Consider the following 16644-nt stretch of genomic DNA (forward strand, 5'->3'; position numbering starts at 1 on the left):
ATTTATGTGGGAAGCTTGAAATTGTTTGTGGTGGTGAACACTACAAGCCAGGGCCTTTCCTCAGCCCTGGAGAGCTGGTTGTTAAATAATACCAGCACACCACCCGAGTGGCCTTGGTTTTCCTTTCCACCAGCTTTCATTTGCCATTGGATTCTGCTGTCTGTGAAGCCATGTGGAGAAGCCCACCATTTCCACCCCTTGACATGAGTTCAGAGGAAGTGCACATAGTATTGTTTCCAGATGCTTCAGAAGCTTCCAATCTTGGGGTTATCAGAACATTCTTGGATTCCATGCAAAGATGAGGAGAATAACCTGCCTCAACTCATCATTTTGTCGCTGGGCTCTAAAAACTCTTAGTATTCCCATGGTTTCTTGGTCTCTCTTATTGCCCTTCTCCACAGTGTCTCAAAATGAATCCAATAAACCATGTAAGAGATGAACATTAATCCAAACCTTCTCTGAATTGCTTTCCTCCTTAAGGGCCTCCTGCCAGCTACCAAAATGTGTGCCCCAGGAACAGAACAAATATATATAGATATCACTAAAGCCTCAGTGTTATGGGTTATGAAAACAGAGACAAGAAATGTTGTCCTATGACAGGAGGGGCAGATAGGGGTCCAGCTTAGTCAAAAAGCAAGCATGACATTTAAATTTATTTTTTAAACTAATGCACCGATGGTGCTAGACACGTCCCTTTGTCTCCTTTCTTAGATGAACGCTCCACCCTTTTTCTCCCTGCTCTGTGTTCTGGCAAATAGTTCCATTTCCCTCTAACTTCTGATTGCATTTGGCCAAAGAAAGACCCTGGCGGGAGATCTGGAGGCTCTGTTTGTATGGTTGCTTCCATGCAGCTGCTGTTGCTTCTCATCCTTGCTCCTCTGCTCCAGTGGTAGAAAGAGCTCCTTGGTTGCTGGTCCAGGATACGGCACCATCTCTTTGTTTTCCTAAAACGTCACCCTCTACCTTAAAAAAAAAAATCCTTTCTATTAAAATCTCATCAATTTACCCATTAGCGTGTGCCATTCCTTCTTCTGCAGGGATCCTGGCTGATGTGACAATTAAACTAAATCAAAGTCCATGCAGATGAATGGTCTTTTCACTAAAGGTATTTCTATTCGGTATGTTTATGAATCATATATTCATGTTGTTTCAACTGTAAAAAAAAAACCAACCCTAAAATCATTCTGCCAAAGACAGCTGTTTGTTTGACCTTAATTATACATTTACCCCATCTGTAATTTTGTAAGATCTTGTCAGAGTTGAGTAATGTTTTTGAAAGCTTAAGTCCGCTTGAATAAATAGGTATTTAAAGAGAAAATCAAGCATAATGTAGGGACATTGAGGACACTGAATTGTGTCATACTTGTAAGAATATGTTTGATGTATATTAGTATAAGAAAAACCCAGCAATTTTACCAAAGTGTTAAATATACAGTGATGAATTAGAACAAATAGGTTCCATGTCATGAACACCATCTCTCGGCTCAGCTACATTAAAGTGACAATTTTGGCTTAAAATTTTGGTTTAATGTAGGGAAGTGTTAGAAATCCGCACTGCAGTTCCCAGGATCTTAAGTCTTACTTTATTTGTTTGGGTAGGTTCTGGAAAAATATTTTCCTACTCATTTATTCTCAGATAACCAACAATTGGAATAATTCAAATCAGGCATTAACCTGCCTGTCTAACTCTTGATCCCCAGACCATCCTGAGTCAGTCATCAAACTAAGGTGCTGCTCCAAAACGGAAGCAGTCTCCAGAGTGAGAAAGACTCTTGTGGCCAGCACCCCTGCCCTGGCCTGCTACCAAAGACTAAGGGAAAGATCCGGTGACATGGTCGACTCATACATGTGGGAGGGAAATACTGTTTCGTTTTACTGTATGCCAGGGACTACAGAATGCAAGGATTTTGCCAGTTTAAAACTTCCTTTCCTTATGCTGTGATTACTCTCTTACTTAAAGGCTCTGAAGAATGTGATCTTGTAACTCTTTTTAAATGTGGTTAAAAAATAATACGATAAAATTGGGGAAAAAAAACAAAGCAAATAAAAACAAAAAAAAGAAAAGATAAAGAGCAAAAATACATTTAAAAAATAATAATGTGAGCACATGAAGGGAAAGACCAAAGTTACTACCTTACCCACCCCAACCCCCAAAGGGCTTAACATAATGATTTGAACACATTAAGGCCTCAAAACCTGCTTATTCAATTTAATACAGATTTTCAAAACAAAGTTAAAATCAGACTGACTATTTCTGAAGAAGTTCCAAACTTAGGTGTTTGGTTTTCTTTACACACAATGAAAAATTAATCTGCTTACAGAATCTAGACAACTCCAAGAAATCCATCGGCTCTCTGAAGGAGTTTTGAAGATTACCTAAAACAGATTACCATCAGAGTCATGACACCCCGATGCTCCTCTGCCCGGAACAGTTCCTGATGAAATGGAAGCTCATCCACCCTGTGTGACTAAAGGTATGAAAAACAATGAAGAATATGCAGAGGGTAAGCCATGATTAATTCCTTAGTACAATGACGCTAATCCAACATGTACTTGAAACCTAGTATTTAATGCTCACTATAAAAAAGAGATCTCTGATGTTTCATCATACCTTCAAAATCATTGATTCAAATATATTTTGCCTTCCTAAGAAATTCTACTCATGAGCTCTCAGTTCAATAACAGCAAGAATTCTCGAGAAATCAAATAATCTACATTCATCTGGTGTAAACTTTCCCAGGTTGTCATATTCAGCCAGCCTGAACAGTTTTAATGACATCTATTTATATTGCTGTTTATTTAGAGTTGCCTGTAGCCCAATATGTTCTTGCCTCTCTTCAGCACACAGGAAACACGTTTACATACGTAAATCAAATCATCAGACAGCACTGAACCCAGAAGTGCCAGGACGAAGCTGAGAATCAGTACAGAGCCAAAGTTGAGCAATAGTGTCTGACAAAACTAAGAGGTGATTCAAGGATAGAAATAGTAGAATTTGTAGCCAAATTGGTGGTCTAGATTGGTAAAGGAAAACAGAAGACATTTTCAATCCAAATTTATTGTTCAGGATAGGGTAGGCTATATTGTAGTAACAAAATAACACCTGAAATCACACACCAGCTTAATATATAAAAATTTATTTCTTGTTCACGCAAAGCCAGTATAACTAGATACTCTCTAGAGCAGTGTCCTTCTCAATGGTACCACTGATATCCAGGCTTTCTCTGTCTTGTAGCTCCACCATAAGACATTCTTGGTGTCCAGATGACTGTGTCAGGGAAAAAAGAGAGTGGGGAATCTGGGTATTTTACTGCTGAGGCTCAAAAGGGGCATGTGTGCTGAGGCATTGACCATAGAACTCCTCAAATACTGAATGTGCTTTCCTACATATCCTAGTCTCCATGGGACAATAAGACTATTTCTGACCAATGGGTGTGGACAGCAATGGTGACTTACCTCTGGGGTGAGACATTCAAGAGTCAGTGTGAATCCTTCAAGTTTCTTCCTCCCCCCTGCATGTGACTGCAGTTCCAAATGACAGAGCTAGAAGATAAAAAAGTGTGTGTATGTGAAATATATATATATATATGTATGTATAATATGCACATACTTTTTCAATATATATACACACACATATATGTATAATATACATACATATCCACATATATATGTTATGTACAGTCTGACCTATCTAAATATTTTTTAATTGGGTATGGTGTTAGAATTGACTTATAATCTCATTCCCTGTATAAAATACACTGTTAATATTTTTTTTAATGTGTGGCTTTAGATGTGTTTTCAAATTTCACAAGTACAAAGGGCCTGACCTGATCTAAAATTGGAAAAAATTCGTGTCAGATATTCCTAGGAGAAACAAGACTATAAAAATATTTTTAATAACTCTGCAGATTTTAGTTTAAACGTTAAGCTGTACATAGTTTGAAGTTACTTAATGGGAGACAGACATCCTTGCCTCTGGGAGGGCCACACCTCATGACTGGGAAAAATGTACTGTCAGAGAAACCGTGGAAGTACATTCGTAATTTTGCTTTGAGTTTTGAATCCTCTGGTTTCAGTCAAGATACATGAAGTCAGGTTTATGACTAAGAAAGCCACTTCTTCCCTCTCATGCAATGAATCAGAAGCAATGGACATTTAGCTACAGCCAAGATTAACAGAGGATTGTTAATTGTCAAATACTGCCCTTTAAACCAAAAGCAGGAAACAAAACGCCCAAATGCTACTTTAAGCTTATAGGACCACATCACAGACCTAGGAATCTTCAATACCCAAAGCAATACAAGAGAGCAGTCTTAAATATATCTGTCATGGGAGAGTATGAAAAGTCAATCATGTTATGAAACAATTGATAATAATAAAATACTTCTCCCCTTCTTTGTAGTTCTTTAATAATTGCCTCTAAATATCTTAGTCTTTTCAACATGTTGCCCTTTGTTATTATACAGGAAAACAATGATAGGTGGATATTCAGAGACTTTTACATTGCTCACATACCAAGAAGATTTTTTTTTGGTTTGTCCTTATAATTTGGGGCTCATTTTTGCACCCTGGAATAATAAGTGAGGGAAACAACAGTAGGAGCAGTGAGCTGAGACCCATATTATTGATTTCCACTGAGCAGAGCCAGGAGTTACTTGTGGGAAAGAAAAGGTGAAAAGGCAGGGATAGAAGAAGCAAGATACTGAGATGGTTAAAGGAAAGATTCAAGGAGATTTTAGGACTAAGCTATCCTATTGTGATGAGTGAGTCCTTGGGGCAAACTGAAGGGTGGCTGAAGAGGACTTTTAATTTGCACTGTGTGTTCTGAATGGAAGCCTTCCTTTGGAGAGGATTCAGTAAAGAGGAAAGAATCTTTCTCCCTCTCTCTCAATAAAAGATGATTTTTCTAAAAGTAGTTAAATGCTGAAATGGGCCAAGGAGTTCAGCTTTATGGGTTGTTTTGGCTTTTCACAAGATATTTCAATTTTCTATAAAGATACAGTTAACCAGACATCATTGTGCTATACTGAATAAAGAGGAAAACACCAAATAGTAATGGATCAACATGGTCAATCTCTTAAAGTTCTTCAAATAACCTGGTTGGATCAGGATGTTTGTTTCAGCAAGGAATGCTTCCCCTTGCCAGTAACAGAAAATATTTCTAGCAGGAGCTTTGCAATAGAGGACTGCTTTCCTTACATAATGAAAAATCTGGAAATAGGCCTCTGTTGGTGTTTGTTCAGAAGCTCAGTGATGTCAGGCCTACAATCTCTTACTTTTTTACTTTCCATTTATGATTGTAACCGTCTCTGCCACTTTACAGTGCCAAGCCCTTGAGGTGAGAGAAAAACTACCGTGGTCCTTAGAGGTCATGGCGAAGGAGGGGGTGCATAAGAAGTGGAGCAGCTCTGAGAAGACAGCAGAAAGGGTGCTGTGTAACTCAGTATTATCTACTTCAGACTTGATTTCTAGGAGTGTCCCACAGAGAGGGTATTTTGGGCATTTTATGATTTTCCTGCATCATAATAAAAAAATAGGATTTTAGCATCTTCGCTATTCAGATCCTACAAATTTGCCTCATTCATAGCAGGCTGAAACCAGAGTCAGGGAGTAAGATCATTTCTGGGCCCCAAGATAACTAATCCCCTCCAACCACTCTCTTCCTCAAATAAAAATCTTTTCACAGAAAAGTATTGATATAGGCAGACTGTAATTCTCAAAACGAAATGCCTCTTGGATAATAACAGAGGGGAAAATTCCATCATCGAGGAATTATGGGCAATATGCAGTAGCTAGTTTTTTATAATCCTAAAATCTCTAACAAGATAAAAAAAAGTGGAAGTTCTATAGCCACAGATTGGAGCTTAGTTTGGATCATGACTCAAACTTTTTATATTTCTAGCTGGAAAACGGAGATCTGAAAACTTGAGAGGTTTCCAGTAAAACTAGGATAAAATCAACATAACCTGTGCCACCTATTAACTCATTGCACCTTCAGGCCCTTGGGAAGTAATGCCACAGCTCCCAGCGCTCCTCATTGCACATGGCAGCACTTTGTTCTATGCGCTGCACGGGGAGAGTTGCTTTAGTCTACCTGTGTTTGATGGATTGGAGCATCTTTCACCTGAGACATTAAGTCTTTGCCCACAGTGAGGAAGTACTCATTAGAGGAGTATTTTTATCTTCATTACCGTGTGGGATTTATTGCCACATTTCTCATTAAGATTTGAGGTTAGACCGTGATCACTTAACAGATACATTCCCAGAAATATCTTTCACCTGAGTTTCCTTGTATCTTTTGATGTTGAAGAGTTGGTAGTGCCCTGGATGGATGACTTGGCATCAACAGAAAGTTGAGTTTTCTTAGGTGGTCCATGGGATACAAAGAAAGGAATACCACCGTGGAAAGAGGTATTTTATTACACAACAGGCAAATATTTGTGCCTGCAGAGCAAGTTTGATAAACCACACCCTAAACCAAGATAAATACCATACAAATAGCCTATTATTTTTACTAATTCTGGCACAACATAAAAATATGTTTCAATTTCCCTATTATTTCAGAGGCTGTTCCAAAACCTGTTTTTGGTGCTGTATTGATAAACTCTAAAGGTGAGGGAACAGAGGTTTTAAAATGCCTGCCCAGGGTGACAGCTAGTAAATGTTGGAGCTTGGATTTGTGCTCAAGCTAGCGGGTTTTGAGTAATATGCTCTGAAACAGTGCACTTCCCTGCCCCCGTGGGATCTGGAATCATCTAACCTAAATTCAAACCTTGCTTGGGATCTTGAAGCAATATTGTTAGATTAGATCCTTTCTTTCAACTCCCAGCCTCACATTCCTGTCTCTGTGTCTCTAGTCTAAGGAGAAGCCAGCAGTCCAGTCATGGGGAGGAGCAGAAGGAGGGGTGGTTAGAGAGTGGTTTCAAGTAAATAAAAAATTTAATGTAATAATATTTACCCTTATGGAATTAGTTGTTCAGCCTGTTGGACATGACATGGGTCAGATTAAGCAAAATTTGTTTAACAAAAAAATAGTATTAAATTGGAAATTAAGCATTAAAATTAGGACAGTATCCACCTATAATAAACAAAACCCAAGTGTAAGAGTTACCAATGTAGATTGTAGTATCTCTATGATAAGTTCATTATGATATAATGAATCTTTGGCAAACAATGATATAAATACACCCAAAAAACTTATGAATAATGACTACATTTAAACAGAGTTTAAGCTTTTGTGTTATGTTTCTTATTAAAATGTATCTTGTGTGCAATTTTCAAGAAATAAATGAAATTATTCAATAACTCACCTTCCATTTTGATAATGGTGTTGACAAATAAGACCCAATTTAGTTTCTGAATAACATATACTAATGGTAATCTTGATTAGTAAAAGGTTTATACTTAGAACATCTTTTCTTATAACCCCAAAACATAATCATAAGGCATTTTGTGTTAGACAGAGTGACAAATGCAGAATCAATATCATTAACAAAGCTCCAGTAAGAATATGTGGACAGATTTTATTTTGCCGTCAGCTTCTTGATGAATCAACCTCTTAGCCTGTCGGTTTTCCAATATTCTAAACAGGTGACAAAGCCACTGACTGCCTCAAGCTCCCAGAACATTCTTCTATGAGCCAGGCCAGACCAAGTCAAAGCAGAGCAGCAGGCTCTTCTTAACACATCTGAACATACAGATAACTGATTGTTTGAGTGACATCAGTGCCTTTAGCACATGATGAAATTGAGCAAGATTTTGCTCTCAAGAGCAGACCATGAGAATGAGGAAGAGGAAACTTATCTCTGAAGAGAGAATAACCGAGGACATGGCAAACAGCTGATCAGAGGAATCATTTAGAAGATAGAATTACACGGGAGTTAAGAGTCAAAAGATTAAGCCTCAAATGTCAAATCAACCATTTAGTAGCAATGTGAGCTTTAATAGGTCTCCTACATTCTCTAGATAGTGAGTCCCTTAACTGTAAAAATTTTTTTTACTAGTGAAAATTTTTCGAATAAAATAAGAGAATGACTGATAGGGGCCTATACATAATAAATGATAAAAAATTTGGAGGTGAATCCTAAAACATCACGTTACATTTTTAAAAGTTGGTTTACATATCACATGGGCTTTTCTCTTATTACTTTAAATTTTTCCATTTTTCTCTGAATTTTTGCTGATGACAAAGGACATGCCCCAAATACAACATAAACACAAATAAATAACCAAGCAAATACCATTTATGAGATATGAAAATGATAAGCAATTTCTATCATGCAATGCTGTTATTATACATAAGTGCTAATGATTTCCATTCATCCAATTCATTACCCAGCATGATAACTGACTAGGAAGTCAGTTTAAAAATTATAATATGTATTATAATATGTCTTATGTTACTCATTCTTAAGTCTAATTTATCTAATTTGGCCTAACGGCATATTTGCCAATCAAAATCCACAATTTTTATCTTGGTAAACGTTACCATTGAGGTACTGGTACTAAAGAAAATGAATTTGCATCTGCACAGCGCTGTGTTTGTGGCAGGGGACAGCTCCCCCTACTGACCCACACTGTACAGGAGCATCTGCATATCCGATCTTACCTCTAAGAGCATTACCAACTTGTCTTATAAGTCTATCACGGGGCGATATTTAGACAAATGCACACACACATATGTGCACACATACACTACAGATGCACATTTCACTCCTGCCCCACACACATGGGTTTGACAAATGCCAGGCATATGAAATGTAAGTTGATACAATTGAAAGGCACCCCCTTTTTGTGTATAGCAAGAGAGTACAGTCTAGGTGGACTAATGTGGGTGTTTAATCATGACCACGTGACTCTGCATCCCAGGCACCAAGACTAGTTTTAATTTCATAGCGGTAGGAAGCATTTAGGAATCAATAATATCTGCATTAAGTTTAAGGGCAACTAATTTTGTTTTCATGGTCTGGAGTAGATTCTAACTGTTTCAACTTTTAATTTATTGAGCTATTTAACTAATATTAATTAGTTGTCCATGCTGGGCTAGGCAGTAAGGTAAAGGCTAAGGATGCAGCAGAGCCAGCTAAGCAAACTCTCTTCCTTCATGGAAATTATATTCTAATGGGGAGAAATAAATGTTCATATTAATGCACACTCAGTTTCTGATGTCTTCAGTGTATAGAAACATTTTTAGTAAGTAAAAGTGAGTGTTAATCATTCCCTCTGAAATTTAGAAATATGAGTTCTGATTTTTCTTACTATTGCTTGGACACTGCAGTTGACCTGTTCCTTAGTAAATTTCTGGCTCTATTTCTAGTTTCCTGTTGGTGTTTTTAAATAAGTCCAAAAATACTACTAGGAGTATTATGAAAATCAGATATTGTGATACGAAAATGTGAAAATAAGTAGTGCTTGCCATATGGAATTCAGGAGGAGATAGGCCTGTATAAGAGTACTTTCTGCTATTTCTTTAAGACCTCAATTGTTTTCCAGTCTCCCAGAATTTGAGCCACCCTATCACTAAGTTTAGCATTCCTCTCATGGACAGGCAGTTCCAGAGAAATACTAAATAAAGCATGATTTGCAAAATCCCCATAAGCTTTGAAAGAGCAGAAAAGATTGTCAAAACAAAAATGCCTGTGTACAGACCCTAGTGGAGTTTGTGTTTAAGGTTACCTTCTGTTAAAGCTCTGTTTTTAAGCTACTAAGATTAGATTTTTTAAGCCAAAAGGTAACCTTTCCAAACCGATGTGTGGAGCATACTTATTAAACCAAGAACTGGCCACAGAACACTGCTGTGTCACTGTTTAGCTGGAGGCTGGTGTTGATTACTATTGGGCTAAAAAGTGACTTGCCACCCATGTTCAGGTACAGGGGAGGCATGAGATCAGAGTTCCCAGCTGCTCTTCTTGTTTGTAAAAACAGCAAAATAAAAAGTGAGTGGCCCTGACAGTTGCCATCTCTCTCTACAATAAGGGGTTTGTTGAGGTCTCATCTTACAGCATGTGCCCAAGTAGTACGGGGCAGAAATCTATGTTAAGCTAATGGAGTTCTTAACGAAGCTCTAAACCTTTCTCATTTCTATAGAATGACCATGAGAGGAAAATAAAGATGCTAAAGAACCTTTGAAGCATATCATGACCAAGAATACAGAAAAGCAAACACTGGCAAGGTACAGTGAAGGTCATGTCAGAATGTAAACCATCTCCCAGAAAAAGGCAATTCTGTACAAAAAAACTAAATAAGCCCACAGAAATAGTGACAACCAGTACTGAAAAATAAAGTTGTCTTTTTAATATTAAACTTCATTACTGCTGTGTTATACACACGTTTCTTCTCTTCTTCACTCTGCTATTTTCACTCTTGGTGGAAGGGAAATTGTTCAAAACTGCAGCAACCTTCTTTAAGTAAAGTAACAGATGCAGTGGATAAATGCTGGCTCTTTCTCAGCCTTTGAGATTCTTATCCAAGTGCTGAAGAGTAATGTCTGGTATGACTACCATGCAGTGAGTTACTCCAACTTTTTATTCCTATTTGTAGGAAACTACCATTTTAATCCTGATTTATAATTTTGAAAGTCTGGTAATTTATGGAATTGTAGGTAATTTATAGAATTCTCTATCTTTTCAAGTGTCAGTGTTGATGTTCAGTCTACTGGAAGGGAAAACAGCTTTCACAGCAAAAACCCACTTGGAAGTTTACGCACCGAGGCAGGCCCATGTTGTAAGACTTCAGCCTCACTGGGGAGATAGGGGAGAGGAGAGCTGGAAGGTTAGGGATGGGGGAGCTGGCTTGACTAATTCTCAACAGTCTCAACAGAGTCAGTACATGAAATTATACTCCTTCACCATAATTTTAGTTTGAAATACTTCTCATGCAGTTACAAAATTAGCAGTGCAGTTGACTGGAAAGTAATGTTGTTTTTCCCTTGAGTTGCTTTTCAAGAAGTGCAGACTCATTTTCTATTGCAGCTATTATGTAATATCACAAATGTAGTGGCTGGTAACAACACAAATGCATTACCTTAGACCTCTGCAGGTCACAAGTGCAAAACAAGTCTCACTGAGCTAAACTCGAGGTGTCAGCAGGGTGGTGGTCCTTTCTGGAGGCTCTGTGGGAGAATTCATTTTCTGCCTTTTCCAGCCATGGCAGCTGCCCGTGTTCCTTGCTTTGTGGGCCTCTTCCTCCAGCTTTGAAGCCAGCAACGTAGCATCTCTGATGCTGCTCACAGTCATATCCCTGTCTCTGACTCTCTTTTGCCATTCTTCCTCTTTTAAGGACCCTTGATTATGTTAGGCCTACCCAGATAATCCAGGAAAATCTCCATAATTAAAGGTTAGCTAGTCAGCAACCTTAAATCTATCTGCAATTGTGATTTCCCGTTGCCCCTTACCTAACATATTCACAGGTTTTAGGGATAAGATATCAAATGGGAATATGTTTTTGGAATGCCACTCTTCGGCCTACCATGGAGACCATAAGTGAGAGGTATTTAAGTTAATATGATTATGTAGGGTCAGTGTATACAGCCATATAACAGAACTTGAATGAGAACCTTCAACCTCACCTCCAGATTATGGGGTGATTTAATAGCTCATTTTGGACACCTACTAATTTGACTAAATGCAGTAACTAAATTGATCATCTCTAGGGTAATAATTCATTCAACATATACTCTATCATGCAGACATGATTTTAAGAATATTCTCTAGAAATTTACTTTAAAGTTTAGAGAGCATAACTGATTTTATTTTTATTTTTTAAATTAAAAAATTTTTCATTTTGGTATCATTAATGTACAATTACATGAGCAACATTGTGGTTACTAGATTCCCCCCATTATCAAGTCCCCACCAAATACCCCATTGCAGTCACTGTCCGTCAGCATAGTAAGATGCTATAAAATCACTACTTGTCTTCTCTGTGCTATACTGCCTTCCCCGTGCCCTCCCTGCTACATTATGTGTGCTAATCATAATGCCGCTTATTCCCCTTCTCCCTCCCTTCCCACGCACCCTCCCCAGTCCCTTTCCCTTTGGCAACTGTTAGTCAATTCTCAGGTTCTGTGAGTCTGCTGCTGTTTTGTTCCTTCAGTTTTTACTTTGTTCTTAGGCTCCACAGATGAGTGAAATCATTTGGTACTTGTCTTTCTCTGCCTGCCTTATTTCACTGAGCATAATACCCTCTAGCTCCATCCATCCTGTTGCAAATAGTAGTATTTGTTCTCTTCTTATGGCTGAATAATACTCCATTGTGTATATGTACCACATCTTCTTTATCCATTCATCTACTGATGGACACTTAGGTTGCTTCCATTTCTTGGCTATTGTAAATAGTGCTGCAATAAACATAGGCGTGCATATGTCTTTTTCAAACTGGGAAACTGCATTCTTAGGGTACATTCTTAGGAGTGGAATTCCTGGGTCAAATGGCATTTCTATTTTTAGTTTTTTGAAGAACATCCATACTGCTTTCCACAATGGTTGAACTAGTTTACATTCCCACCAGCAGTGTAGGAGGGTTCCCCTTTCTCCGCTTCCTCGCCAGCATTTGTTGTTCCTATTCTTTTCTATGTTGGCCATCCTAACTGGTGTGAGGTGATATCTCATTGTGGTTTTAATTTGCATTTCCCTCATAATTAGCAATGTGGAGCATCTTTTCATGTGCCTGTTGGCCATCTGAACTTCTTCTTTGGAGACGTGTCTGTTCATATCCTCCACCCATTTTTTAATAGGGTTATTTGCTTTTTGGATGTTGAGGCATATGAGTTCTTTATATATTTTGGATGTTAACCCCTTGTCAGATATGTCATTTACAAATATATTCTCCTATACTGTAGGATGCCTTTTTGTTCTGCTAATAGTGTCCTTTGCTGTACAGAAGCTTTTTAGCTTGATGTAGTCCCATGTGTTCATTTTTTATTTTGTTTCCCTTGCCTGAGGAGATGCATTCAGGAAAAAGTTGCTCATGTTTATATTCAAGATTTTTGCCTATGTTTTCTTCTAAGAGTTTATGCTTTCATGATGTACATTCAGGTCTTTGATCCATTTTGAGTTTACTTTTGTGTATGGTATTAGACAATAATCCAGTTTCATTTTCTTGCATATAGCTGTCCAGTTTTGCCTATACCAGCTGTTGAAGAGGCTGTCATTTCCCCATTGTATATCCATGGCTCCTTTATCATATATTAATTGACCATATATGCTTGGGTTTATATCTGGGCTCTCTAGTCTGTTCCATTGGTCTATGGGTCTGTTCTTATGCCAATACCAAATTGTCTTGATCACTGTGGCTTTATAATAGAGCTTGAAGTCAGGGAGCGTAATTCCCCCCTGCTTTATTCTTCCTTCTCAGGATTGTTTTGGCTATTCGGGGTTTTTTGTGGTTCCATATGAATTTTAGAACAAGAACACTTTTCTTTAGATCACTGAAGAATGCTGTTGGTATTTTGATAGGGATTGCATTGAATCTATAGATTGCTTTAGGCAGGCCAGTTTTGCCTACACCAGCTGTTGATGGCCATTTTGACAGTATTAATTCCTCCTATCCATGAGCACGGGGTGTGTTTCCATTTGTTGGTATCTTCTTTAATTTCTCTCATGAGTGTCTTGTAGTCTTCAGAGTATAGGTCTTTCACTTCCTTCATTATTCCTAGGTATTTCATTCTTTTTGATGCAATTGTGAATGGAATTGTTTTCCTGATTTCTTTTTCTGCTAGTTCATTGTTAGTGTATAGGAATGCAACAGATTTCTGTGTATTAATTTTGTATCTTGCAACTTTGCTGAATTCAGATATTAGATCTAGTAGTTTTGGAATGGATTCTTTGGGGTTTTTTATGTACAATATCATGTAATTTGCAAACAGGGACAGATTGACTTCTTCCTTGCCAATCTGGATGCCTTATATTTCTTTGTGTTGTCTGATTGCCATGGCTAGGACCTCCAGAACTATATTCAATAAAAGTGGGGAAAGGGGGTATCCTTGTCTTGTTCCCAATCTCAAAGGAAAAGTTTTCAGCTTCTCACTGTTAAGAATAATGTTGGCTGTGAGTTTATCATATATGGCCTTAATTATGTTGAGGTACTTGCCCTCTATACCCATTTTGTTGAGAGTTTTTTAGAGACCATAACTGTTTTTAAAGTATCTTCTCCTATCTCAAAAACAAGCATGTATAAAGGTAACAATGTTTAAATAGAGGAAATTCATTGTTCTCCTCTTCTCCCCTTACCTTCTTCCATTATATATATTCTCTGATAAAGAAAATTATGAACTTACGGAAGAAAAGAAAAATCTCTTTCATCTCTCTCTTTTTCCATATCTTTTCAACTTATGGAAGAAGGAAAAGTCTAAATTACTCTTTCATGCTTTCCTGTTCATGGTGTGAGCCTGGTGGAGTTTACTTAGAAGCTTTTATCATATCCTTGCTGTGTCATGGCTCAAAAGTTTCATTTGCAGTTTTTGTGAATAATAAGCTCTCATTTCTCCAGCCACAATTTATGAAGCAAAGTGCTAGATTCTAGGATTATAAAGAGGAATGAGACAGGGTGAGGGCATAAGAACATATCACTGCAATCAGTGATGGAATTTTTTTTTTTTATGTTCATTCTCCCCCAAATTTAATTTCAGTCACAGTGATGATCTCACAGATGTAGGCATCTGTCCAAACTCACAGTGATGGAATTTTTAAGTATGCTTAGCAGCCTATGGATTATTAGGGGAGCGATAGGGTATCTGACATATCCTGGAGAAGAAAAACAAAGACAGATTCAGTAATAACTTCCTAGCAGGTAGTTACCTGAACTGAGTACTAAAACAAAGGTAAGTATGAGTCAGGTTTGGGGGTGGAAGTGGAGTGGACATGCCAGGCCCAAGGAAAACTATGAGCTAAGCAACAGAGATGTGAGGGAGTCCCTTGCATACCAGGAATGCCAAGTGTCTCACATTCAGCATAGTCAACTTCTCATTCTTCAAGATTCACTTCAAAAAGCATCTCCTCTGTGAAATCTTCCCTGGCCAGCCTTACCTAATCAGCCCTCATCCCCCATAATTCATCACCACAGCACCCCTTCATTTCTTTACTGGTATTTATGACAATCTTTAATTATGTTAATATATATGTTTAGTTTTTTTTCTTCTCTTTTCCCTCACTAGAATGTAAGTTGTATCAGATACTCTATTGTATTAGCATTTTTCCAGAATTTTTCATTAATGAAATACCTCCAGTGATTTTTAATGATAATTTCTTATAAGCTTTTTCCACATTCTTACTCTTATTTCAGCTGGCCACAAGTTGCAATAAATCATAGTGTAGCTGGTGAAAGTCCAGGAAAATTTGAAATTTGCACATGGCCATCCAAATGCACCAGCATTCCCAGGGAAGATGATATCTTAGGATTTGGGTATAGAAGAAGAGCAGGAAGCATAAACAAGCTTGGAAATGCAGTCCTTTCTCATGGCTTTAGAACAACTAAAATATTTTTTACCATTAATCTGGTACACTTCAGGGAAATACCCTTCTGATATTCTGATCTGTAATGCAGGACAGCATATTAAAAAATGAAAACCATCATGTCATTTGACATCTGTAAAGAATATATTTGAAGGCATTTCATGGATAACCAAATGCATATAGACCTTTTTCTTTTACAGGTCAATTTTTTTTTCACCTCCAAAAGACCTTTGATGAATTACTTCACAAAGTCATGTTGAGATGTAGGTTCTGGCTGTTAGTTAAAGCACATTCTCTAGATTAGGGACTCACTAGGTTCATATTGTACCACCACTTGAGAATCTTCAAAACACTATCTTTGAACGTGGAGATCTATTCTTTCTGACTTTTGTAGGAAATAGCCATATGTGTCTCTTCCAGTTTAGAGTTCTACCAAATCACTGGTTATAACTAAGACAAAACCTCATCATTGATGATAATGATTCAGACCTGATCTTAAGGTAAAACAGCACAGGAATAATACATTAAAAGAGATAAGGCAGCAAGACCATTGTTACCTTCATAAGGGCTTTGAGTAATATTTTAAAAGCAAAACTCTGGAGACAAAAATAATTATATGTATACATAAAATCACACAATTTATGTAATTATATTAAATAATATATACTGTTAGATATATGATTATATTAAGTAATATAATTCTATAAAGTGTATAATATATAGTTATATAACATATGTATATATGTGTATGTGAATATATATGTGTGTATTATACGTGTAGGTGTGTGATATGTATACATGTAAAATTATTTATGTTAAGAAACAATCATGTTACTTTGTAGAGCACACACCAGCCACCCCCTCTCATATACATACATTCTTAAATAAGTTATCTGCGGTTTCAAATTCTTAAATGGCTGACTTCCCCTTCTGTACAGCAGTCACAACTGGCCAAGGAGAGCAAAGTCAAACTCAGTGATGACAGAGGTTTAGTCCTGCTCATGCTGTTGCTCCTCCACTTGACACTCACTCATGGTTCACACCTTGGTGCTGAACATTTGCTTTTACCTGGAAGAGACCCAGTCCTGAAGCAACTCCACACATGGCTGGTCAGCTCCAGCCATCAATATTATTACCATTTTCTTCCTGGGTGTTGGCTTCTCACTGAGCTCTCAGAATGTTCTTTCTCCAAGAA

The sequence above is a fragment of the Manis pentadactyla genome, chromosome 3 (genome assembly GCF_030020395.1).
Source record: "Manis pentadactyla isolate mManPen7 chromosome 3, mManPen7.hap1, whole genome shotgun sequence".
Taxonomy (NCBI): domain Eukaryota; kingdom Metazoa; phylum Chordata; class Mammalia; order Pholidota; family Manidae; genus Manis; species Manis pentadactyla.